Raw genomic sequence first — 26,661 nt, 5'->3', positions numbered from 1 at the left:
TTTGGGTAGTGTGTGTGTGTGTGTGTGTGTCATATTTTATGTCTATAAGAAAAATGAAAATATCATACTTTATATTTTTGCAAACTGCCACTTACATTTACAGTTCTACCTCTTTGTTTCATCCAAAAGCCAAATCTTATTCAAGATTCTCTAATTGACCCCAAAATGTCCTTTTGAGCTTCTAAAGTAGGACTGAAACAGGTCCTGAGTTATAGGTGCTTATTAAGCCTATTAATGAGCATTGTGCTCCATATGGCTCTTCTAATCGAGAATAGTCCTTTTTTGATGACTGCTGATGCCAGCAGACCTCCAAGTAGTCCACCTTTATGGGCTTATTGGTAATGTCTTTTCTTCTTTACCCGCCCACCCCCAGCCCCCTCTACTCATGGCAGAAACAAAGCGCTGATGGGTTCCAGTGAGAAATCTTAGGCCTCATAGACGGTGCTGTGTGTTTCACAGAAAGCATGGAACTTTTAACGCACCCATTGTTCATTTGCTAAAGATTGGCCCACCCAGGAGTGACGTGGCCATCTCAACCCTCTGTTGTACACCTATTTTACCTTTTATGATTGGAAAGTATTCTCTGTGGTATTTGTTTGACAGTAAAAATCATACCATTTCTCCATCCATAATTCACCTAAGGATCTTAAACTTGAGGATCCTTGCCCAAATCAATAAATCAACTAAAGGCCCAACACACAAAAAGAGTACCATTGCCATAAGTCAATCCCAACTCATATTCAAATAGAGTTTGTGAAATTAAGCACCCTTGATTTTGCCCTCCTTCTGCATTTTTTAGTTGGTATTTAAAGTGGCTCTTTCCATTATTAGCTATTCTGAGCCTCGGTTTTCCTTTTTGTAGGGTTTTGAAGTAGCCTAGGTAGTGTCTATGAGTTGTTAAATCCTAGGAAGAATTTAATAAAAGAAATATGATGTTAGTGGTATGGTTATAATGTTTAGTAAGGAGATTCAGCTGTCTTAAATACCAGAGGGCTTCAAAAAGGCCATGGCAAAATTCCATTCTCCTCTAGTTCCATTGTCCCATGAACTTTTGAATCCCTATCTAATGTAAATGCAGCTCTCTCAATGAGGAAAGTAGATTTCTTAGGCATGGCATTGTTCTAAAAGGATATTTTGGAAAGACAATATTAATAGCACATCTCATAACTAATGGGAGGGGGTCTTGCTAACTGCATTCAAGTTGGTTCCAACTCACAGCAACCTTGTCAACGGCAGAATAAACCCGGTGGCATCCTGGCCATTGTTGGGTCAGGGGAACCTTAGTTGAAACTCAATGTAAAAAGAGCAAATAAGGGGGTGTCCAGTTGCCTACAGATGGGCTTTGGGTCTCCCCTCTGCACTCACCCTCATTTACAATGATATGAGTTTTTGTTCTTTGATGCCTGATACCTGATCTCTTCGACACCTTGTGGTCACACAGGCTGGTGGACTTCTTCCATGTGGGTTTTGTTGCTTCTGAGCTAGATGACTGCTTGTTTAACTGCAAGCCTTTAAGGCCCAGGCACTATATCTTTTGGTAGTCGGGCACCATCAGCTTTCTTCACCACATTTGCTTATGTACACATTTGTCTTCAGTGATTATATTGGTAAGGTGGGCACCCACTGACAATGATTTTTTTTGTTTTTGATGTCTGGTACCTGGTTCCTTCTACACCTCGTGGGCACAAAGGCTGGTGTGCTTATTCCATGTGGTCTTTGATGCTTCTGAGCTTAATGGCTGCTTGTTTATCTGCAAGTCTTTATGATCTCAGATGCTCTATGTTTTGATAGCCGGACACCATCAACTTTCTTCACCACATTTACTTATGCACACATTTGTCTTCAGCAATCGTGTCGGGAAGGTGTGCATCATGGAATGCCAATTTAATAGAACAAAGTGCTCTTGCATTGAGTAAGTACTTGAGTGGAGTTCCAATGTCCATCTGCTGCCTCAATACTAAACCTATAAGGGTGCAGGGTAACAACGATGAAACATACAACATTCCTCTAGTTCTTAAATGCTTCCTCCCCCCCACTATCATGATCCCAATTCTACTTTACAAATCTGGCTAGACCAGAGGATGTACATTGGTACAGATTGGAACTGGAAACATAGGGAATCTAGGTCAGATGACCCCTTCAGGACCAGTGGTGAGAGTGGTGATACCTGGAGGAAGGAGTAGAAAGGTGGGTTAGAAAGAGGGAAGCGAGTGCAAGAATCTACATATAACTTCCTCCCTGGGGGATGGACAACAGAAAATTTAGTGAAGGGAGAGATCGGACAGGGTAAGATATGACAATGTAATAATAATTTATAAATTTTGAAGGGCTCATGCGGGAGGGGAGTGTGGGGAGGAGTGTGGGGAGGGGGAAACGAGGAGCTGATATTAAGGGCTCAAGTAGAAAGCAAATGTTTTGAAAATGATGATGATGTGTTTGCTTCGGCAACACATGTCCTAAAATTAGAACGATACAGAGAAGGTTAGCATGGCCCCTGCGCAAGGATGACATGCAAATTCGTGAAGCATTCCATATTTTAAAAAAGAAAGAAAGAAAAAGAAAATGATGATGACAACAAATGTACAAATGTGCTTGACACAATGGATGGATGCATGGATTGTGATAAGAATTGTACGAGACCCCAATAAAATGATTTTTTAAAAAGAGCAAATAGCTATATGGCAATATTATATGAATAAAATGAAAATCAGAATTGAAGGAAGGCTTTTTAATAGCCTGTGATATGCAAATGACACAACATTGCTTGCTGAAAGTGAGGAGGACTTGAAGCACTTGCTGATGAAGAGCAAGAAGTGCAGCCTTCAGCACAGATCACAACTTAATGTAAACAAAACCCAAATCCTCCCAACTGGACCAAGAGGTCACATCATGATAAATGGAGAAAAGATTAATGCTGTTAAGGACCCACAATCAATGCTCATGGAAGCAGCAATCAAGAGATGCAAAGACACATTACATTAGGTAAATGTGCTAGCGTATTGAAAAGAAAGGACATTACTTTGAGGGCTAAGGTATGCTTGACCCAAGCCAGGGTATGTCCAGTTTCCTCATCTGTGTGTGAAAGGTGGACATTGACTAAGGAAGAATGAGGAAGAATTGATGTATGGTATGTCCAATTTCCTCATCTGTGTGTGAAAGTTGGACATTGAATAAGGAAGAACGAGGAAGAATTGATGTATGGTATGTCCAATTTCCTCATCTGTGTGTGAAAGGTGGACATTGACTAAGGAAGAGTGACAAAGAATTGATGCATTTGAGATTGTGGTGCTGGAGAAGAATATTGAAAGGACTGCTCAAAGGCCAAACAGATCTATCTTAGAAGAGGTGCAGCCAGAGTGCTCCTTCGAGAGAAGGATAGTGAGACTTTGTCTTACATACTCTGAACATATTGCCAGGAGAAACTAGTCACTGGAGAAGGGCATCGTGCGTGGCAAGTGGAGGTGTGGTGAGCAAGAGGAAGGCCCTAGACAGATGGATTGAAACTGTGGCTGCAACAATGGACTCGTCAAAGGAACAATTGTGAAGATGGTGCAGGGCTGGGTGACCTTTCCTTCTGTTGGGCATAGGATCACTGTGGGTTGGAATGGACTCCGTGGAACCTGCATCTTAATTCAAAAGCATCCAAAGAAATAAAGACAAATACAAAATCACTGCCATCAAGTTGAATCTGGCTCATTGTGTTAGTTTGGGTAGACTACAGAAGCAAATTCAGAGAGACACTCATATGTGTATGAGAAAGAGCTTTTGAATATTGAGAAAACATCCCAGTCCAGATCAAGTGCATAAGTCCAGTCTTAGCCCATATGTCTGATACAATCCATAAATCCTGTTTCACACTCACGAAACACATGCCATGATGCTGAATGCAGGATGATCACAGATCAGTAGGTGGAAAGTCTTGTGGATCCAGTGACAGAGTAAGCACCTCAGTGTTGACAAGGGTTTCCCTGTGGCTTCTCCAGCTCTGATGCTCTGGCTGCTATCAGCCTGTCTCCATGCGGCTTGTCAACAAGAAGTTCTCGCAGAGACTGAGCATGTGTCCTGCCTCCAATGTCCTTAGTGCCTCCAAATGAGGTAATCAAGCTGCCACCGGATTGATGGCTAAACTCCACCCCTGCACTTTTAGTCCCCTCAAATTGACAACAGATTATGTAACTACCATGCTCATAGATCTTCTTTAGTCTTTCTTATTCATTAACCAGCTTTCACATGCATATATGGCTATTGAAAATAGCAGGGCTTGGGTCTGACATCATTGCATTTGAATACATTAAAGAGGTATTTTACAAGAGATTTATCCAATACAGTACATTTGTCTGATTCCCTAGCTGCTGCTTCCAGAATGTTGATTGTGGATCCAAGTAAAATAAAATCCTTGACAACTTCAATATTGAAGAATATTAGTGGTTGATATATATATTTTTAATAATAGTTTTAACTGGTTTTCCTTGTAGATGTATTAATATTATCCTGTCTCTTCTGGGTGGATATTGAAATGGTCTTTTTGACAATGAATGTGACACCATTACTCTTCAATTTGTCATTCAAGGAAAGCATAGTAGACCATATGGTAGTCTGATTCAAATTGGTCAATGACAATCCAATATAGCTGACTAATGCCTGGGATATTGATCTTTATGAATTCAACTCCATTTTGAATGATTTCCAATTTTTCTAAATTCATATTTTGTAATTCCATGTTTGAATTATTCATGAATGTGTATGGACGTTGCTTCTCATTTTGAGCCATGGCACATCAGCAAATGCAGGTCCTGAAATCTTCAGCCCCTTCATGTCATCAGGTTGACTCTCCTGATGAGGGAGCAGCTCTTCCCTGCTCATATTTCAAGAATCTTCAACTGGAGGGACCCATCTTTTAGCACTATATCTGTCTCTTCATGAGATTCTCACTGGCCAAAGTTTTAGAAGGAGATTACGAAGTTCTCCTTCATAGTCTGGAAGCTCGGCTGGAATCTCTCCAGTATGGGTGATCCTACTAGTATTTGAAATGCCAGTAGTATAGCTTCCAGTATCATGTCAACACATGTTCCACCAAAGTGTAACAAATTGAGAGGCCAGTGGTGGTAAATATCCTTAGCAGAATGGAAAATGCAGCAGAGATGTCCTTAGTCTTGTATCAGCAGCCCATAAGGGATGCTGGCATTGTTGTTGGGTGCCATTCTGACCCATAGCAACCCCCATGCACAACAGAATGAAACACGGCCGGTCCTGTGCCGTCCTCACTTTTGTTCCTGTGCCTGAGCCCATTGTTGCAGTCACTGTGTCCAGCCATCTCATTGAGGACCTTCCTCTCTTTCTTTGCCCCTCTACTTTACCAAGCATGCTGTCCTCCTCCAGGCAATACTAGTAACTCAATAACATCCTGAAAAACTCAATAGTATGAAAAAAACACTAAAAGAAGCCAATTGTGGTACCTTTGCCTTCTCATTTGCTTGAAAGGGAGGGATAGGATGACTGCTTGGGAGATGCCTGACCCAGATCTTGAGCAGTGAGACCAAATCTCTGTGAGGGAAGTAAAGGTTCTAGGACCAGTTACTGGATCATGGACCTCAGTGACTTCCCTGCCCCAGGATCAGCTGACATCCTCACACAGGTGGATTAAGTCATGGTAAATCATGTTGAGCTACATACTAAAAGAGTTCCAATAAAGACTGCCTACTATGTCCTTAGCTGAGCTCCTCCTGGCTTCCCATTTCCTTTCCTTTATTCCTATGTACAAGAAGCCCTGGTGGATAAGTACTGGCATGCTAACTGGGGGAAAGATGAGCTTCCATAAGGATTTAGTCTCAGAAACTCTAAGGAGACGTCCTATTCGATCTTAACGTGTCACCGTGAGTCAGAAAGACGTGGGTTTTGTCTCTATACATAAACACTCCCCTTAGTTTCTCTCACTCTCACTTCCACTGAGTCAATTCCGATTCAAAGTTAATGCAGTCAGTGATCCCTGTACCTTCATATTTACCTCCAGTCTGTAGTAGGGGAGCAGCTGGTTGTCACTTGATTCCCACTTTGGGAGTCTCCTTGTTGTTTAAGAGCATTGTGCACTGTGGGTGGGTTGGCTGACAGAGAAGAATTAGGGCATCCTAGAACCACAGCCGAGTCCCTAATTGATGCAAATGGTTAACCTGCTTGACTGGTTACCAAAGGCTGGAGGGTCAAGTCAACCCAGAGGCGCCTGGGAAGAAAACACTGGTAAGCTTCCTCAGGAGGATCACCGGCTGAAGCACAGTTGAAGCATAGTTCACGCCTGACACAGACGGGGTCACCATGAGTAGAAATCACCCCATGGAAACTGGAAGAAACATAGTAACAATATCATCAAACGGTTAAAACATCCTCCATCAATACCCATGTGCTTGAGCTAGAAAGAAGGAAATCAATTTGTCATTATTTGTAGATATTATGATTAGGTACCCAAAAGTTCTAGATGAAGCAAAATGATCAACAAAGAAGGCAAGAATCTTGAGTAAAAGACTAATATATATATTTCACTTGTGCTTCTGTGTACCAACAACACATAGAGAACATAAAAATTTTAAGTAATTTGGTTTATAATAATTATAAAAAGAAAATGCATAATCTAATCAAGAAGCATAACATCATTACTGAAAAATATAAAACATTACTTGAGAAGTTAAATAAGAGCCACATAAATGGAAATATGCATCACATTCAAATATCAGAAGACTCAATCTTATAAAAAGTTCCATTATCCTAAAATTAATCTATGTAAACAATTCAATCCCAATAAATATCCCAGCAGGTCATTTTTCTTCATTTAGACAATTGAGTAGTCAGTTCTAAACCTAATAATAGAGTGTAATGAACCAAGAAAAAACAGGGTGATCTTTAAAAAGGAATAATCTGAAGAGTCTACACAGCCAGATGCCAAACCTATTGTCATCAACAAATACCATGAAGAGGATAGAAAAGAAATCCACATCGTGGGAAAAGATCTTTGCAATCCACATATTTTAGAATGACTTGTCTTGAAAACTTTTACAAGTCAGTAAGGGAGATGAGAATGCATTTGAGCAGATATTTCAAAAAGGGAAGATACCAAATGGATACTGCACCTAGGAAAAGGCATTCCATGTCATCAGTCATCCAGGAAATGAGAACTAAAACCACAATAAATTATTGCTACAATTAAGGGCAGAACAAACCAAGTGCTGGCAAGGGTGTTGCAGATCTGGGACTGCTGTACATAGTCGGTGGGAATATATATTGAGATAATCCTGTGGAACTGTGTTTAGAAGTATCTGGCCTGACAGCGTAGCCACAACAGAGGACTGAAAACACCAACAATCATGAAGATGATCATGGATGGGGCAACAATTTGTCCTCTTATCCACATGTTCACCATTATTGGAGCCCACCCATGGAGTGAACTCAGGGGCAGCTGAGAATAATTATAACTCAATGTGTGTATATTCTATAACCCAGCAATTACATGCCTACATATAAGCCTAGCAAAAATGCCAGCATATGATCACCAAAACCATGTTTTAGTACACTCAGAGATAGAGATAACTGCTAAATCGACTGTGGCTCATGGTGACCTAGGTCCAGCAGAATGAAACATTGTCTGGCCCCACATCATCCTCACCATTGCTAGTATGGTCCATCCACTGCTGCAGCTATTTTGCCAAGTCCTCTCCCAAGGGTGTCCCTTGTTCTCATTGACCCTCTATTTTCCAACACAATGGTATGGCCACATTACTTGAAATTGCTAAAAATCTGACTTGATTGAAATTGATCTGAAATTGATTGAAATGGTTCAAAGCTAGCAGTTTAAATTCACTATCCACTACAGGTTGGGGATAGGGGTTCAGGCTTTAGAGGTCATGTAACAAAAAACAAAATTGTCACAATCAGACCAACATACAGCATCATGATAAATGGAGCAAAGACTGAACTAATCAAGGACTTCGTTTTGCTTCTGTCCACAATCAATACTCATGGAAGCAGCAGTCCAGAAATTGAACAACATATTACACTGGGCAAATCTGCTCATAAGACCTCTTAATCGTGTTGAATAGCAAAGATATTACTCTGATGACTCATGTGCACCTGATGCAAACATCTAAGTTTTCAATTGCCTCCTGTTCATGTGAAAGGTTGACAATGAATAAGGAAGACTCAGAAGAACTGATGTATTTGAATTAGGGTGTTGGTAAAGAATATTGAAAGTGCTATGGATTTTGAGAACAAACAAGTCTGTCTATCAGAAGCACAGCTAGAATGCTCCTTATAGGCAAGAATGGAGAGACCATCTCCCATACTTCGGACACGTTACCAAGAGATACTAGGCCCTGGAAAAGTGCATCATGCTTAGGAAGAGGGAAGGTCAACGAGATGGATTGACACAGTAGCTGCAACATAACAACAGCTTTGAGGCAGGTGCAGAAATGGGCAGTGTTTCATACAGCAGCACCCAACAACAACTACAACAATAATCTGCTCGGAGACTTCCGGGAAGATGGCGATGGAGTGACACATACCAGAGGGACTCCGCAGGGGCTTTTGACTTACCTCAGTGGAAGCCGGCTGGGGCTTGATCTTGGCCCCACCACTGTCTCTGACAGAGCCAGGACCATTTGGAGCCTGTAGGGGGACTTGGTATCAACACAGCCGCAGTTACCCCCCCACCCCACCCCCGTCTGCCTTGGGGAAAGGACTGGACCCTCACAACTCCGATGGCAGGGATCAGGGTTCAGCTACATTGTTGCTTTCGTTTCGATCTCTCCTCTCTGTCCCCCCACAGTTTTGGAGGGCTGAGCAGGGGCTTTTTCTCAGCTCATTTGTGGCAGCACTGCCGCCTCAGGGCAGGGACTAAACATTTGCAGCTCCACGGATGGGTATCAGGACTCAGTTACATTGTTCCTTTTGTTTCCACCTCTTCTCTGTATTCCCGCACAGTCTAAGTGGTCTTACTTTAATTTTTTTTCCGCTCCTCTTTGTCTCTTTCCTGTTCTCTCACACTCCACTGCTGACCTCCAGGCTACTCTCTTAGGTAGGGCATTTACGCCTACACCACACCCAGCTATCTGAGCTCCACCCTGTGTAGCTAGCCTGAGGCTAGAGAAAGCCCCTCTTTCCCTCCTGGGGATACTCTGCCCAACTTATTACCGGGAAATCTCTGCCTGTGTACCTGGGAGCATAAGGCAGCTCAACCAACACTTGTCAACATTCCAAGCTGTTGCAGAAACCTCTGCCCAACCTCCGCAACACCAAAGCAGGAAACCCACCTGCCTTCTGGGCACTCCCCTGAGAGGGAAGCCACAGGAGGATAAAGTGATAGGTTAATCCATAGTGAAATTAACTGTAGGCAGTTCGAAGAAGCATTCCTACAAGTCTCCCAGAGAGAGCCAGTGCTCTTCAATACCCTGGAAAATGGCACCTGGCTCCTCTAAAAACGCAACGCAAACAGCCACCAGCCCCAATGACCTTAATGGAAAAAAAACAGGAGAAACAAATGGCAATGGCAGAAGATGTCCCAAACATAACAACATGCATAAAAGTAGCAGACATTGAGCTGCCACAGAAAGAAATTTTCAGAAAGTTGCTTGGAGTCATACAGGATATGAGGGAAACAGTACAGAAAAGGGATGAAATGATAGAGGAGATAAAGGCCATACACCAAAGGGAAATACAGGAGCTTAGGAAGGAGATAACAAAAACCAGTAGCAGAAACACGGACCTCGAGAATCAACTGGAGGAAGCAGAGAACCGCATCAGTGACTTGGAGGACAGACAAGCAGACTTTAACAAACACGAACAAAAATCTAACAAAATCATCAGAGAAGCTGAAGAAAACCTAAGAGCTATGTCTGATGCTATGAAGCAGAACAACATTAGAATTATTAGCTTACCAGAGGAAGACACAACAAAGAAGTCATCTGCAACAATATGGAAAAGAACTGAAAATCCAGAAATAAAATCATCAGCATACAGACAACTGATCTTTGATAAGGGCCCCCAAAATATCAAATGGGAAGCAGATGCCCTCTTTAACAAGTGGTGCTGGGGAAAAATGGATATTTACCTGCGGAAAAATGAAGCAAGACCTGTATCTCACTCCACAAACAAGAATAAACTCAAGGTGGATCACAGACCTTGAAGTTAAACCCCAAACTATTAGGGCCATCAATGAGGGAATTGGGAACAACTTGAGAACTTTGGCACAGGGAATACATTGGCTACCAGAAATAGGGAAGGACACAAACACAGAGCATGCACAAATTGACAAATGGGATATACTGAAGATAAAACACCTGTGTACATCGAAAGAATTCACCAAGAGAGCAATAAGAGAGTCCATGGACTGGGAAAACATGTTTAGCAATGACGCATCAGACAAAGACCTTTTACTAAAATCTACAATACTCTGCTAGCTTCCAAAAAGAAAAAAAATTGCCCACTTGAGAGGTGGGCAAAGGACATGAACAGAAGTTTCACAGGGGCAGAAATCCAAATAGCCAGCAAACATTTGAGAAAATGTTCCCGATCTTTAGCCACCTAACACCCTCAAAGGTAGCCCAATTCAAAAAATGAGAAAGCAACATGTGTTGGAGTGGCTGTGTGGAGACAGGAACTCTCATCCACTGCTGGTGTACTTGTAAGTATGTACGACCACTATGGAAATTGATCCGGTAATTTCTAAAACAGATGGAAATTTAGTTACCATACGACCCAGCAATCCCTCTATTGGACATATACCCAGAAGAGACAAGAAACAAACCAAGGCCAGACATCTGTGCTCCAATGTTCATTGCAGCACAGTTCACAATTGCAAGGAGTTGGAAGCAACCCACATTTCCATCAACTGATGATTGGATTAAAAAACTGTGGTATATACATACAATGGAGTACTGCATTGTTAACAAGAAGTGATGAATGAATCAAGCACATCACTGCATGGGAATAGCTGGAGGAAATCATGCTAAGCAAAGTAAGTCAAGCACAAAAGGACAAGTACAACATGAGTTCCCTGAGGTAAGCTTTTTTTAAAAATGCAAAAGGAAAATAGGGTAAAAGCTACTATATACAAATATTCCAGGGGTGAAGACCAGGTAAATATGGCAGGGACCAGATCAAATATAGGGATACACATGGTAGACAACTATAAAGGAGGTGGGTAAAGGAGAAAAATAAATAATAAAATAAATAGATAGAGGGGCGCAGGGCGCTAACCCACCCAAGGAGAGGGTATTGTTTATATCTCCACAGAGAAATAGGGACCAGACTTCACCCCAGACTTCAACCAAGTGCTCCAAGATGTGAATGCAACATGCTGGCATGGAGTAGGAAACCAGTGGAGAAGTCTGGGGGACCAGCCCCAATCCCAAGTACTAAGTGGACACCTGCCTCTCCCCCCAGAAGAATTTATTTCAAAAGATTGCATTGAATCTGCATCTCCGGCAGAGGGACATATCTGATTGGAGCACATGGGTGCTGATGAAGAGGGAGGAGGAGAGAGTAAAGCACATCCTAGCTCACTAGGCCTTGAGTACGATGACCCAAATTAGAGCAGCCAGTCCACAGAGAGGACCACATGGCCAGCCCCACTATGAGACATGATGCCTCTCACTCACCCATAGCTCTACAGAGGACAACACCAGAGACAGTGTGGGAATTGCACCCGATTTAATCCTGCCACACTGAGGCAAAACACTAAGGGGGTGCAACAGAACAGCAAGGGAATGGAGCGGCAAGGTCCCCAGGGAATGCTGAAGGTGGACTTTGGGGCCAGGGCATGGTAGCCCAACAGACTGGACTGGAAAACACTCCTGAAGGCCAACAAATGATCCTTGAACTAACTACAAGCTTTTCTTTCTTGTTGTGTTTTGTTTGGGGGGTTTTTGGTCATTGTTTTGTTGTTATTGTTTTGTTATATATTGTTGCTTGGTTTTGCTCTGTCTTATTTTTGTGCATATTATTATTTCCACAAGTCTGTCTAAATAAGATAGGCTTGATGAACAATCTGGAGGAGAAAACAACAGGACCGACAGTTGCAGGGCGACATAGGAGAGGGGTTGGTGGGGGGAAAGAAAGTAGTGTTAACAAACCCAGAAACAAGGGAAAAACAAGTGATCCAAATTGGTGGCGAGGAGAGTGTGGGAGGCCTGGTAGGGCATGATCAAGGGTAATGTTACAAAGAGGAATTGCTGAAACCCTGGTGGGGACTTAGCATGATAGTTGGACAGGAGGAAAGTCAAGGGAAATAGAGGAAAGACCTGGGAGGCAAAGGGCATTTATAGAGGTGTAGATAAAGACATGTATATATGCAAATATATTTATATATGAGGATGGGGAAATAAATCTATGTGCATATATTTATAGGTTTAGTATTAAGGTAGCAGTATTAAGGCCATTGGACCTCCACTCAAGTACTCCCTCAATGCAAGAATACTATCTTCTATTAGATTGGCATTCTATGATGCTCACCTTCCCGACACAACCGCTGAAGACAAAGTGGGTGAGTAAGCAAATGTGGTGAAGTAAGCTGATGGTACCTGGCTATCAAACAATATAGCATCTGGAGTCTTAAAGGCTTGAAGGTAAACAGGCAGCCATCTAGCTCAGAAGCAAAAAAGCCCACATGGACGAAGCACACCAGCCTGTGTGATCACGAGGTGTAGAAGGGGTCAGTTATCAGGCATCAAAGAACAAAAAAATCACATTATTGTGTGCTCACCTCCATGATATGATCGCTGAAGACAAATGGGTGTATAAGCAAATGTGACAAAGAAAGTGGGTGGTGCCCAACTATCAAAAGATATAGTGTCTGGAGTCTTAAAGGCTTGAAGGTGAACAAGCAGCCATCTAGCTCAGAAGCAACAAAGCCCACATGGAAGAAGCACATCAGTCTGTGTGATCACGAGGTGTTGAAGGGATCGGGTATCAGGCATCAACAGAACAAAAAATCTTACCATAGTGAATGGGGGGGGGGGGGAGTGTGGTGCGGAGTGGAGACCCAAAGCCCATTTGTAGGCCACTGGAGATCCCCTTGCAGAGAGGTCTCGGGGAAGAGAGAAGCCAGACAGGGTGCGATGCAGCAACGATAAAAAATACAAATTTCCTTTAGTTTCTAAATGCTTACTTTCCCCCACCCCCAACCCAATATCATGATCCCAATTCTACCTTGCAAGTCTGGCTAGACCAGAGGATGTACACTGGTACAGACAGGAACTGGAAACAGGAAATCCAGGGTGGATGATCCCTTCAGGACCAGTGGTGTGAGTGGTGATACTGGGAGGATGTAGGGAGGGTAGGGTGGAATGGGGGAACCGATTACAAGGATCTGCATGTGACCTCCTCCCTGGGGGATGGACAACAGAAAAGTGGGTGAAGGGAGACGTCAGACAGGGCAAGATATGACAAAATAATAATTTATAAATTATCAAGCGTTCATGAAGGAGGAGGGAGCAGAGAGGGAGGGGAAAAATGAGGAGCTGATGCTAGGGGCTTAAGTGGAGAGCAAATGTTATGAGAACAATGAGGGCAATGAATGTACAAATGTGCTTTATACAATTGATGTATGTATGGATAGTAATAAGAGTTGTATGAGCCCCTAATAAAACGATTTTTAAAATGACATCAAAGCGGTGGGGGGGCTAATTAATTAATTAAAAAAATATCTGCTCCCATAGAGATTACAATATCACAGTAGCATTTCTATTGGACAGTTCTACCCTGTACCTGTAGGGTTGCTATGAGCAGGAATCAACAACACAAAAATGTTCATCCAAATAGAATGAGTAAATAAACCATGTGTGTTCACAGAAGGCAATACTCAATAGTAATGAGGAAGAAAAACTCACATGATGATAATAGGAAGGAATGTCAGAATATAATACTGAGTGGAAGAATTGGGACGATAAAAATACGTACTGTATGATTTCATTTACATTATTTATAAAAACAAGAAAAATGAATCAACACTGTTAGAAGTCAGGACATGACTACTCTAAGGGAGAGGGATAGAGATGCATTGGGGAGGGAGGCTGTGAGTTCCTGCTGCTTCGTCTGGGCCATGGCTTCATGGGTGTGCTTTGGGACAACTCAGTGAGCCGTGCACATTGATATTTGCACTTTTCCACATGTGTATCACACATCAACATGTCTTTATGAAAAAAATAAATACAACCAAGAAGAGAAAGTGAGTGAGAATTTAGTGCAAAAAGACCATGATTCATCACGGTTAAATGTAGGTGGCTTAAGTGCTTAGCTGCTATCTGAAAAGTTGACGGTTGAAGGCCACCTCGAAGCTCCATGGGAGAAAGATGGGGCATTCTGCTTCTGTTGAGATTAAGCTGAAAAGCTAACCCCAGAACACTGAGTGCCTCCTGACTAAGAGGGACCATATACTTCAGAGTAGGATTGCTCCATCGGGTTTCTGGTGTTGTAAATCTTTATGGAAGCAAAATCCTTCCCCTTTTCCTCACAGACCAACTGCTGAATTGGACCCACCCCCTTATCCATTCGCAGCTCCACCCTTAACCCCTGAAAATCCTGTGGGACCATCATACTCTCCTGTAGAGACACCAGGAATGGGAATCAACGTGACAACAGAGGGGTTAGTAGAGTCAATCACTCTGTGTAATTCGAATTTGAGAATTACAGTTAACCCTCGAACAACACAACTCTGAACTGCGTAGAGGGCCCACTCACATGTGATGTATTTTCCCTGTTGCTAGTGTGGTGAGCTCAAGGATTTGGGCTTTTTTACTTGGAACACGGAAAAACTCCATGTACAGGTGGCCTGTGCAGTTCAAATCTGTGCGCTTCGAGAGTCAGCTGTGTTTGATCAACCTCGTGCATGTAGGACTACAATAAATGAAATACAGATTTCAATGTCAAAAATAAAAGTGGGGCGGGGGGAGGAAGAGATGGGAAAGTTTCATGGCTTTAATCTCCAGTGATAATCAAGTCACGTTTGGGGTGTAAATTACTACAGGGAGCTGGAATAAAAGAACAGAAATTGGAGCCAAAAGGCCAGAGACACTATAATAGCACATAAAATGTAACATTCATGAGCTAAAAGAAAGAAATAAAAATAATCAGGAGTAATAAATCCCCGCAAAAGAATCCCACATTGGAAACTAATCTTCAGGCCAAGAATTCCCATCCAGCTTTCTCCCTGGCTTTCACCAAGTGGATTCTGACTCTCAGCGACCTAGAGGGCAGAGGAGAACTGCCCCTGGATTTCTGAGGTAGTAAAGGAGCAGACTCACTCATCTCCTACAGAGCAGCTAGTGTTTTCGAACTGCTGACCGCCCAGTGAGTAACCTACTGTGTCACATTGTGTCGACATGCTTTCACAGTGTAGCTAGTCCAGTCTGATGTTTCTAGCTTCTCTCACTCACTCACTCACTGCCATTGAGTTGATGCTAACTTGTCATGACTCTCTATGACAAGGTAGACCTGTCCCTTGGGTTTCTGAAACTGTAAACCTTTATAGGAGTAGAAAACCCTGTCTTTCCCTGGCAGATGGGCTGGTGATTTGGACTGATCAGCTGGTGACCTTGCTGATCCCAGCCCAATTGGTAATAGTACACCCCTAGAGCTCTATGTCTAGCTTATAGGACTCGTCATGTGGGGACAAATAAACTTGAGAAACATCCCACTGAATCTTTTTCCTGAAAGAAACCTTTTAAGAAAAGTTGAACTACAAGGTGTTCATAAGCAGAGCAGACTTGCATATTTCATTGTATGGAACTTCCCTAAGGCAGTGTGGCAGTCACATAATCTCTTGTCAACTTGTGAAAGGGTGGAGCCTAGCCTGTACATCAGGTGATGCTTGATGACCTCATTCTGAGGCAGCATAAGGAGATAAATACCTCACTGGTGGCCAGATACACTCTCTCTGCTTGGTCTTCCTGCAAACCTTTCCTGGTGACAAGCCACCTGGGGGTATGCTGATGGCAGCCAGAGCCATATGGGTAATTCCAACCCCTCCTCCCTACCTAACTTGTCTATGAATATGAAGTTTTTAAATAAACAACTTAAAGCACTGCTTGATAATGTTCGACATAAATTCAAGAGCATGGTTGTCCTATGTGGAAAGAGAAAAGGGGGTGGGAGTGGAAAGGGATTTGAAGTTTCTACATCAACGACAGCTGCAGTTGTGACTCAAAAGCCGAGGAAAGTATGTAAGACAAATAACATTTTTGGGTGCAGTGTCCCAAGGTCAGGATCTCTCATCCAAGCCGCCAGCCGTGCGGTGCAAGGCTCCACTGCAGTCCATGCAGGCAGGTCTTCGAACCAGAGAAAACTGCCACAGCTGGGGCGCGCTGCAAACGGGTGGCTCCCGGAGAGGATCGAGCTGAGCACCTTGCAGTACAAGCTTCCGGGACCCGTCCTGCTTCTGGGGAAAGAGTGGTTTATTGGTGTGGGCATCCAAGTCCGGGGGAAGGGTGGTGGCCACGTGGCGCAGTCCATCTCCAAAGCCACCGTGGTATAGTATCAGAACTCTGTGGACCAGTGGACCAGGCTTCTAAGAAGGAGATCAAAGACATCCTCGTCCAACAAGACCGCACGCTGGTTGAGAGCCCAGGAAGTTGCACCCATGCTTGCTACCAGAAATCCTACGGATAAGCCCACCTCCCGGAGAGGGCCCCACTTTAATAACAACAAAAGGAGTTCTGGGGTTCTAAGGTTAAATATAAAAAAGAAGAATTAAGTCTTTATTCAGTTACTCTCACTGGCATCGTGTCAAAGGTGGCTCATAGCGGAGCCGCTGTGGGTTTCCACGACTGTGCATGAAGGGCTGCGGCCAGTGCCTCTCCCACGGAGCCGCCGTGGTTTCCAACTGCGGACCACGCGGACAGCAGCCCACAGCGTGTGAGACGTTATACTTTGAGGTGTGTGTGAAATAGGTTAAATTGTTGTAAAATAGGGGGGGGGGGGAGTTTGGACTCAGAATGGCCTGTTTGTAAACAAGCATATGTAAATGATGAGAATGTGGCTATTGGCCTATGGTCCTCACCATCCTCACGTTCGTCTGACGTACATGAGATGAAGTCTATCATCCTTACTTCTAAGGAGGACCCTGGCTGCCCTGTTCCCAAGACAGATTTGCTAGTTCTCTTGCAACCCACGGTGTGTTTGAGATTCTCTGACAACACCCTGATTCAAAGGTATCCATCCTTCTCCAGGCTGCCTTACCCAGTGTCCAGCTTCCACTTGCACAGGAAGAAATTGAGAAGACCATGCCTCGTTGGTCAGGCACACCTTCGCCCTCAAAGGGACATCTTTGCTTTGTAACACGTTAAAGGGTCTTTTGCACCAAATTCGTCCAATGTGAAACAGTGTTTGATTTCTTGTCTGCTGTTTTTATGGCCACCAACAATGGATTTGAGTAAAATGAGACCCTAGACAACTTCAGTTTTTAAATTTTAATGACATAGTTGAACTATAAGTCACATGTCATGTGAGTCAGTATTTTGAACATATCGAAGCCCTGTACCATATTTACCACAATTGATTTTAGAACATCCTCTTATTTTTTGTCCTCATTATTAGTCACTCCCCATTTCCCACCACTGTCCCTGCCACCCTCTCCTGAAATTCCCCTAGGAAATTATTGACCCACTTACTATCTCTGTAGATTCACCTATCCTGAATTTTATATAAAGAAAATGTACAAAATTAAACAGTTGAAAAGATAACAGAAAAATCTAGTTTGAAGTGGTAGAAGTCAAAGAGCACCACGTGCTTTGGTGAAGGGTGATATGATAGACCTGAATGGAAGCCGTGTTGAGACTTAACCACTTCCCAATTTAATACAGTTTTCCTTTAACAATGGTTTCTGAGGTTGTGGAGCAGAACTTTTTGACATATCCTCATAGGTGCATACAAAGATTGATGACTGGATTAAATCTATTACATTCAATCCTCAGGGTCTGATCTTGTTTTAAAGTGTTTCTCCCCAACCCTTAATTTCATAAAACGCTCCTGGTTATAAGAAATGCCCTGGCAACACAATGGTTAAGCTCTGGGCTGCTAAACAGAAGGTCTGTGGGCAAAGAGTTCCTCTCGAGCTTGCAGCCTAGTGAACCCTGTGGGGCAGTTCTCATTTGTCACATGGGGTCTTTGAGAGTTCCAGTTGATGGCACCCAACCACAACACTATTCATGCCTCTCCAGGTTCTGTTAGGAGTTGATATTCTCCATCTGCCTTACAGAACGTAGAGAGGCATAAAAGTGATAAACAGCCCCTTAAGAAAGCAGTCATAATGTGTGTGGTGATGGTACAGAGGCGCTAGACAGGGTGTGTGAGATTGAGAGATTGAGATCTGTACGCCTATATGTATGTAGTTACATTCAGTCTACTTGCAGGGGTACAAGTTAAACACCACAGCAACAAAAGTGTTGACAATCATGTTTTTTACTTGGAAACTTCCTCAAAAATCAATTGAATTCTAAGCCCTATCTAAAGCTATTCTCAAACTAAACTCAATAATGTGCAATTTACGTTTAGTACTGTATCTAGAATGGTCCCTCTCAATAGTACATAATCTAAATGATCTGATAGCACAATTGGTTCAATAATTACCCATTCAGCCACAGAGAAATGCTTGCCTGGAAAATTGAGCCACCTCAATTACCCAGTTTGGGGGTTCATAATGAAATATTGAATAGGTTTTTATCTAAACATGTTGACTATTTTCCTCTTGTGAATGTGGCTCTAAATTATATAATTTGTCTAGATAGCTAGTATGACTGAGTCCAAGAAGCACACGTAGTCTTTGGAACCAGACCTAGTTTCCAGTCTCACTAGGATGCCATCTGTCGGATGTGTGATTTGGGTAAGTTCTTTAATCACTTTGAGCCTCTGCTTAGCCATTTAAAAAATAGGGACCCATGAGTCCGCCTTATCGCCCAGTTTAAGTAATCTTTGTAGAACATAGACAATATATGTTATGGTCTATATTAATTAATTAATCTCAAAGGTCACTATTTTTGATTAAGATGTAGAGCGTCCTTCCTCTGAAACACAACTAAGAAGTGTTTCTTAGTAATTATTTCAACCTTGAGTATTGTGCTCTGTGAGGGAACTACCCATGTGAGACCGATGGCAACAGAAACTCGAGAAGTTCGATGAGAACTTTGGTGGCAGTGAGCGCAAGTCAGAGGTGATGGAACGATTTGAAGAAAGATGGGGGGAATGTGGGCACAGCTCGAAGAGTTTAATCAGTGTCACCGAGCTGTAACGAAGGCATTATTGAAATGGTATATGACTATGTATATATTTGCCAAAAACCACCACAAAAACAAAAAGGATGGAGATGCCTCAGACCACTAACATCCAAAACAGTAAAGAATATCATTACAACGTTGAAGGCTCTATGGCAAACATCCTAAAAATTTTCTTCAAAACTCACTGCCATCGAGTAGATTCCAACTCATAAAGACCCTATAGGACAAAGTGAGACTACCCCCTTTAGGTTTTTCAAGTCTTTAAATCTTTGCAGAAGTACAGAGCCCCATCTTTCTCCCGAGAAGTAGCTGGTGAGTTCGAATCACTGCCTCTGTGGTTAATAACTCAATGCATAACCCACTAAGCTGCCAGCATTCCTTTCAAAGCAGATCATTGACAAAAATTAGAAAGCTATACACCAAAAATGAAGTAGAAATAATGTGATTGAAAAATGAAACTAGAAGACTTGGGTTCTAGTCCTAGCATTGCTGTTATCTTTGGATTTTCTAGTTGACTAATCATTTCACCTCTTAGAACCATCATTTTCTTGTCTACGTTATTGAGAGAGTTGAATGAAATCAATTTTCTCCAATCTGAAGTCTGTTGAGAAATTCATAGAAATTGAAGAGCCATTTCCAATATCTTATCAAGCCTAATGAAAATAATTTATCTACCCTTGATAAGGTTGCAGAGGGATCAGGTGGGAGCAACAGCAGTAGCAATTAAGGCAAGTACGAGAGCAATGCCAGGAAAATACATGTAGTGAAAGAACCCTAGAATATCATTGCAGGATCGCTATTCCAAGGCTGCCCGGTGCAGCTCCAACAGATGCACAAAGCCCCTTATTGCAGGCCACTGTAACCCTTTCACTGAGTTCCTTCCTACACAGGGAGGAGGCCTGCCCAATTCCAACAGTTCTAATCTTTACATTGTCTCTAGAGACACCTTTTCCTGCCCATGGTTGCTCCTTTTCCTTCCTCACGTCACAGGTTTCTCCTGAACCTGTTCCAACTGAGGTACAGAATCTACCTTTCTACCAGGGTGGCCAAATCCATTGGTTTATAGTGCATTGATATGCATTTCTGAGCAGCACTTGACACAGTGGATCACTCCTTCCTGGCAATGATTTCTCCTCTTGCCTTGCTGGTTAGAAACTGCCTCTTGCCTTTTCCCCTCACTCACTAGCTGGTTCTTCTTCATTTTCTATTCTGGCTCCTCTTCTTCCTCTACCTGATTGGAAGACCCCTGGGCTCAGTAATTTGGCCCTATGTTCTACCCACACTCTTAAGTGATCCCACCCATTCTCCTGCTTTAAATCATCTAGACCAGTGGTTCTCAACCTTCCTAATGCTGTGATCCTTTAATACAGTTCCTCATGTTGTGGTGGTCCCCAACCATAAAATTATTTTCGTTGCTGCTTCATAATTGTAATTTTGCTACTGTTATGAATCATCATGTAAATTCTCATATGCAGGATGTATGTTCGTTGTTACAAGTTGAACATAATTAAAGCATAGTGATTAATCACAGAAATAATATGTAATTACATATTGTTAAATATTTATTTCTAATTACAAATAAATGAAATTTTGTCTTGAAGTACAGTGTAGCATGGGTAATACTCTTACTATAATAACAGTAAACTACATTGCTATATTTTGCGACATTGTGCGTAAAAAGCCAATTTCAGTGGGAAGGTTGAGATACCTTCTTTCTCACCAGATCAGAAATTATCAGAACAGCCTGTGCAAGATCGCAGTGAAGATCATCTGCAAACACTTGATCCTGAATTTTGTAACTGGCATTGTAGAGAAATCAGTTCTTGCTGCATCACTGTTAATAAGTTCAATGAACTCCTCTTGTGCTGTCTCAGGAACATCTTCAACTCTGACTGTGAATGGGCTTCTGGCAAGTGCAAATGGGGTGTCAGGTAGATTTGGAAAGTACGATGAAGTTTCATCTACAAGCATGTGCAAGTGTTCTTTCACAGAAATTATCATCGTCATCCTTTTGTCTGGCTCAATATCATGTTCCTCAAAGAAAGCAAATAAGGTAGGCAACATGTAAATTTTGTTTTCATCCAATTTTATTTATTTATTTTTTTTGCCAAAGCTGAAGTTTCATATGTAATGATGGGATCTTTTGAGACCAATCGAAGCATGTTGCATTTGGTCGCTGCAGTGATAAATTTAACTCATTCAAGATGGCAACCAAGTAAGCTATTTTCTATAGTTCACTTTTATTGCTGAAAACTGCTTCAAACTGCGGTCTTGCTTTCTCATTAAAAAACATTTTGAGTTCATCAAGAAGCTCAAAACCACCTTTTAAAACTTTCCCTCTCGACAACTATCTCACTTCAGTGTGAAATAGCAGAGCATTATTTGGTGCATCCAACTCATTGCACAGCTGCGAAAGCAGTCGACTGTTTAAAGCGATCGCCTTTACAACATTGACAGAACTTATGATGCTTTTCATGACTTCTTGTAACTCTTGTGGCAGCGCCTTCATTGCTAATATCTGCTGATGAATCATACAGTGCGTTCCGATGACTTTGGGTGACTCATTCAGTACCAAACGTTGAAATCCAGGTCGATGCCCTAACATAGCTCGAGCACTATCTGTGCAAACACCACAAACCTTTTCCCAAGAGATCTCATGCTCTTTCAGAAGTGAACCAATTGTGTCAAATATATCATGTGCAGTAGTTCTGATGGTCTTAGTTGACCCCTGTGAAAGGGTCGTTCAACTCCCAAAGGGGTCAAGACCCACAGGTTGAGTACTGCCAACTTAGACTCTCAAATCAATTCCATCCTTTGGTCATGGGTCCTTTGAAACTTAGATCCAAATATCCACATCGTGCAGGGCAGGCCCCCTTAAATGTCTAACAGGTATCTTAAACTCACTCTGTCTATAAGATAACTCTGCATTTTTCCTCCCAAACCAATTCCTTCCCCAAACTTGCAGATATCAGAAAGTTGTACCATTGCTATTCAGCTGTGCAAGTCAGAAAATTAGAATATAGTGTTAATTTAGCTAATGAACTAATCTACCCTCAAGTTCAACTGTGTCTACCTCCAAAACCTACCATATCTGATTGCTTCTCTCTATGTCCATTACCCTTGTCTTCCTCTCTATCACCACCATTTATTCCTTAACCCTGCACTCTTATTTGCTGCAGTCTACATTCCATGTAACGTCAGGAGAGATGCATTTAAAATATAAATCAGATCAAGCCAATCCCCAAATGTGCACTTTCCTATCACAAATGGATTAGTTGTCTGGGGCCACTATCATAGACCCATCACAAGTGGATGGCTTCAGCAAACATACAGTGTGTTTTACGGTTTACAAGTTTGAATTAGGGCACCAGGGTGACAGCTATAGGGGGAAGGCATTCTGTCTGTTGGTTCTAGGGCAAGGTCTTTATCACCTTTCCACATTTGTGTGTCCAGTGTTCCTGGAATCTCCCTGTGTCTTGATGTCAATGTTCTCCAAGGCTAGGAGGTCCCCATTACAGGGACCCCAGAACCCATGGGTGCACCCTACTCCCAGCTCTTCTTTCTGGGTGGTACTTATTTAGTTTTCTGTTAACATGGAATGCCTTGTGATAGTTTCCCTGTTTGTTTCACTAGAGTGTAAGTTTTCTGAGCGCTGGGACCTTGTCTGCTTTGTGTCTCCTTTTTCCTCAGGCATCAGAAAGGAGTTTGGCATGTTGTGAATGCTCAATAAAAAAAAAACACTTTTTTTTTTTTTTAAGAATAAAGGGATTATAAGACTCCGTGTGCTAGACTCTGGAAAGTGACTCATAACATAATTGCCCAAATGACCAAGATCAAATTGAGATCTGCTCTCATTCATATTGGTATCCTCGTCTTTACCCCTCAAATATCTTTAAAAGTCCAATTAACCTTCTGTAAAATTCATTTCACTTATTTGGAGACAATTGTTAACTGCTATCAGAGGCTTTTCTTTGTCAGATGAATAGCTCTTGATTCTAAAATTTGGTGTTTTAGGAAAGAGCATTTAAAACAAAGCACATAGTAGATATGCAATACCAGTTGACAAAAGAATTAAAAGCATTGACTTCATAAAAGAAGCATTTTCACTTGTACATATTGCTTTCCTTTCTCGCTGTAGTCCACAGACCATGTGATTTATTTTAATGAGTCATGTCTTCTCTTGGTAAAGTGAGCTGGCTATCATAATGGATTTTGATGGGGTTTTATTGTTTAGGGGTTTTTTGTTTCTTTTTATGCCGAGCCCATAATATTTGCACAGGCCTGCTAGATTACCAATCAAATCCTGACCGATTAAAAAAAATCATATAGCAAAAAACTCACTGTCATTGGGATCTACTCATCTTGAACAAAATAGCTAGAAGGAAACTCAAAACTCAGAGACTATAATCTACAAGAGTAACCTTCTACTCAAACTGAGGCCTGATCTACCTTAAGGCAAGAAGAACTAGATGGTTCCCGGCTATGATTACCAGCTAAGCTGAAAATGATAACATTAAAAGTTCTTGAATCGAGTGTAAGAAAAATGTGGAGCAGAAATCAACATTTTAGAAGAGACCAGGTTTACTGGTAGAAAAAAGACATAGAATTCCCAAGACCAGGCATCTTGTTCACCCTGCAGGTCTGGAACTGAACTTGCCCCCTTGTTAATCAACCATTTAAGATCAAAAGGGCAGCCTTTATTCAAGGACAGCGTTCAGAGGCACAGGAAAGAAAAACAAAACAAAACCCACTGGCACGGAATCCATTCTGACTCCTAGTGATGCTATAGAGCAGAGTAGAACTGACTACTTTGGGTGTCTGAGGCTAAATCTTCACAGGGGCAGAAAGTCTGGTCTTCCAACCGCTGGCCTTAGGGGGTAGCAGCCCAAATCATAACCCACTGCACCATCTGGGCTCCGTAGCGGGCGGGGGTGGGGGGAGGGGGATGATTAGAGAGAGGAGACATAGGGAGGAGGAGTGAGATAAGTAATGGGCCATTGAGGGGACTGCAATGAATGAGGTGAAATGATTCATATATGAATAGTTGAATACAAAACCGATGATCTGCTCTGTAAACCTTCAGCTAATACACAATAAACAGTCCCCCCAAAATGAGATTAATCTGGAACAGCTTAATCTTCATAAACCCATGCTGGGTTTCCTATTGTAAGAATTTTATAAGAATTCTTACCTTTGTAGGAATTTATATGCTTTTGTATTATACTATTTGAAAAGCCATCCATTTTATCCATTCTATAATTTTTCCCAGGGCTTAATGTCAGGCTCAATGATCTATAACTACAGGATTTACAGCTCCACCCCCACTCCCTTCTCTGGAACATTTGCACTCCATTTGTTCCTCTTGAGTTTGGAGACATCTCTCCTTTTTCCGTCATTCCTCAGAGACATCAGGGGCTGGTTCCCAAGTGTCACTCCCAGTTTCTCTCCATCCCTCAGGGGGAGTCATCTGTGCCAGGATCTTTGATGTTCTCGATCTTCTTTCCTATCTTTGCCATCAGTTCCTTCATCAATCCATTTGCTGTACCCTTTCCAGACTGACAGTCCTTGTCTTTGATCCAGGAGACAGAGGACAAGAACCGAGGGCCCTGCTCTCTTTGTGTCCTCTGGAATCACCGTCTGTCTCAAGCAGAGGGTTAGCCCTGGCCTGTGTATTCTTCCTTCTCAGGAGTCTACCTTTTGAAAGCACCCCTCTTGCTTTACCATCTCTCTCACACACACACACATCAGCTCCATGAGCACTTATGCCCCAAATGATTCTGAGAGACACATGCAAAACAGCTAAAGTCACCAATGCTTCTAGATTCCTTGATCTGTCTTTTGTTCATGTCTTTTTAGATTACAAGCTTAGACACTTCCAGTTTAAAATGACATTTTAAAGCAGTTAAAATGTTTAAGTTTCTCCCTAAAATAGCATCTAAGAACCAAATAAAAAACAAAAATGCATGCATAGTATGGGATTCTGCAGACGTTTGATGCATGTCATTTCTAAGATGACCTGCCATCCTGGTTTTCTCTAGGTGACTTCTGGAAGTCAACTTGCTGGTACGTGTGGGATGAGTGGGTGGTTTGGAGCAGGATTGTCGCTGGGGCGATGGAGTAAATAGACAAGCTCAGCATACATTGAAAATCGCAACAACGGGTCCCACTGATGGGCTGGATATGGGTCATGAGAGAAAGGAAAATCAAGAATCCTAAAACCCCTGGAATTTTGGTGTGAGCAAATTAGAAAATGGTAAATCTGTTTAGTGAGAAACGAAAGACTTTGTAGAAGCAAATGAAAATGGGGTATAAAGAATTCGGTTTTCACTGTAAACATGTGATTAGGTGCCAAAATTGAAATATCAAGTAGGATGTAGATGTATGGACAAACCTTGTTCTGGATATCAACTTCCTGAACGGATGCAAATGTCGACTCATTGTGCATTTGGAGTTCATTCCAGGTCAGACTGTTAATCAAGCTTTCTATTTAGAGGTTCTGAAAAGATTGTGTAACAGTGTGTGACAAAAAAAAGGCCTGATTTGTAGCAGATGGGGGACTGGTTTTGCCACCACGACAACACACCTGCTCACACAGCCATCTCAGTGCACCAGTTTTGGGCAAAAAACAGCATGTCTCTCTTGCCCCATGCACCTGACTCAGTTGACCTCACTCCATGTGACTTCTTTTTGTTTCCAAAATGAAGAGGGACATGAAAGGGCAGCAATTTGACAACGGTGAAGAGGTGAAGAAAAAAACGAGGGAAGTGCTGTCAGCCATCCAGACAGATGAGTTTGAAAAATGTTTGACAAATGTATTAAGTGTAATGGGGAGTACTCTGAAGGTGATAATGTTGTTTTGTAAAAAAAAATTAAATACATAATTAAAAAAAAATAATTCCATTTTCGGGAGAATACATCAATAAAATTTTTTCTTTCTTTCTTAAATTGGAGGACTAACTGAAATCACCCAGCTGAAATACATAGTGGTGTCCCAGGTTCCTGAACCATTCACAGGTCTGGACTAGAAAGCAAAAAGTCCTGTGGTGTAGTGATTACATGTTGGACTAGGATCTGTCTGGTAGACAGTTCAAAATCACCAGCAGCTCCTCAGAGACATTTGGGGCTATCGACAAAGTTACCCTCTTGGAAACCTACAGGCGTTGCTATGAACCAGCATTGACGCATGGCAGTGAGTTTGGTTTTAATTAGAAGAGAGAAAGTTTAAAAGTCTGAAAAGAAGATGAAGAGGAACTAGGGGTACAGGAGAAGTGGGTCATAAAAAGTCATTGTTCTATTTGTTTATCTGTGTGTGGAAACTGGTGTGAATGGAACTGCAAAGATAGAATCGGGATTCATGCTTGCCTGGGGGCACGGAGGGGAAGGGGTGGGAGGAAATGGAGGGTCAGCATCAGTG

At 42.2% G+C, this 26,661-nt stretch overlaps 1 non-coding gene across 1 annotated transcript; it reads left to right on the top strand.

Moving 5' to 3' along the window:
- The first annotated feature begins 2,432 nt into the window (after positions 1-2,432).
- Positions 2,433-2,539, top strand: LOC142460388 (U6 spliceosomal RNA). Its single transcript, XR_012786600.1, has one exon. It is a non-coding gene; the product is annotated as a U6 spliceosomal RNA (small nuclear RNA).
- The last annotated feature ends 24,122 nt before the right edge of the window (positions 2,540-26,661 follow it).

The sequence above is a fragment of the Tenrec ecaudatus genome, chromosome 10, assembly GCF_050624435.1.
Source record: "Tenrec ecaudatus isolate mTenEca1 chromosome 10, mTenEca1.hap1, whole genome shotgun sequence".
NCBI lineage: Eukaryota > Metazoa > Chordata > Mammalia > Afrosoricida > Tenrecidae > Tenrec > Tenrec ecaudatus.
The sequence above is the reverse complement of the archived record's forward strand: the minus strand, read 5'-3'. Positions and strand labels throughout refer to the sequence as shown.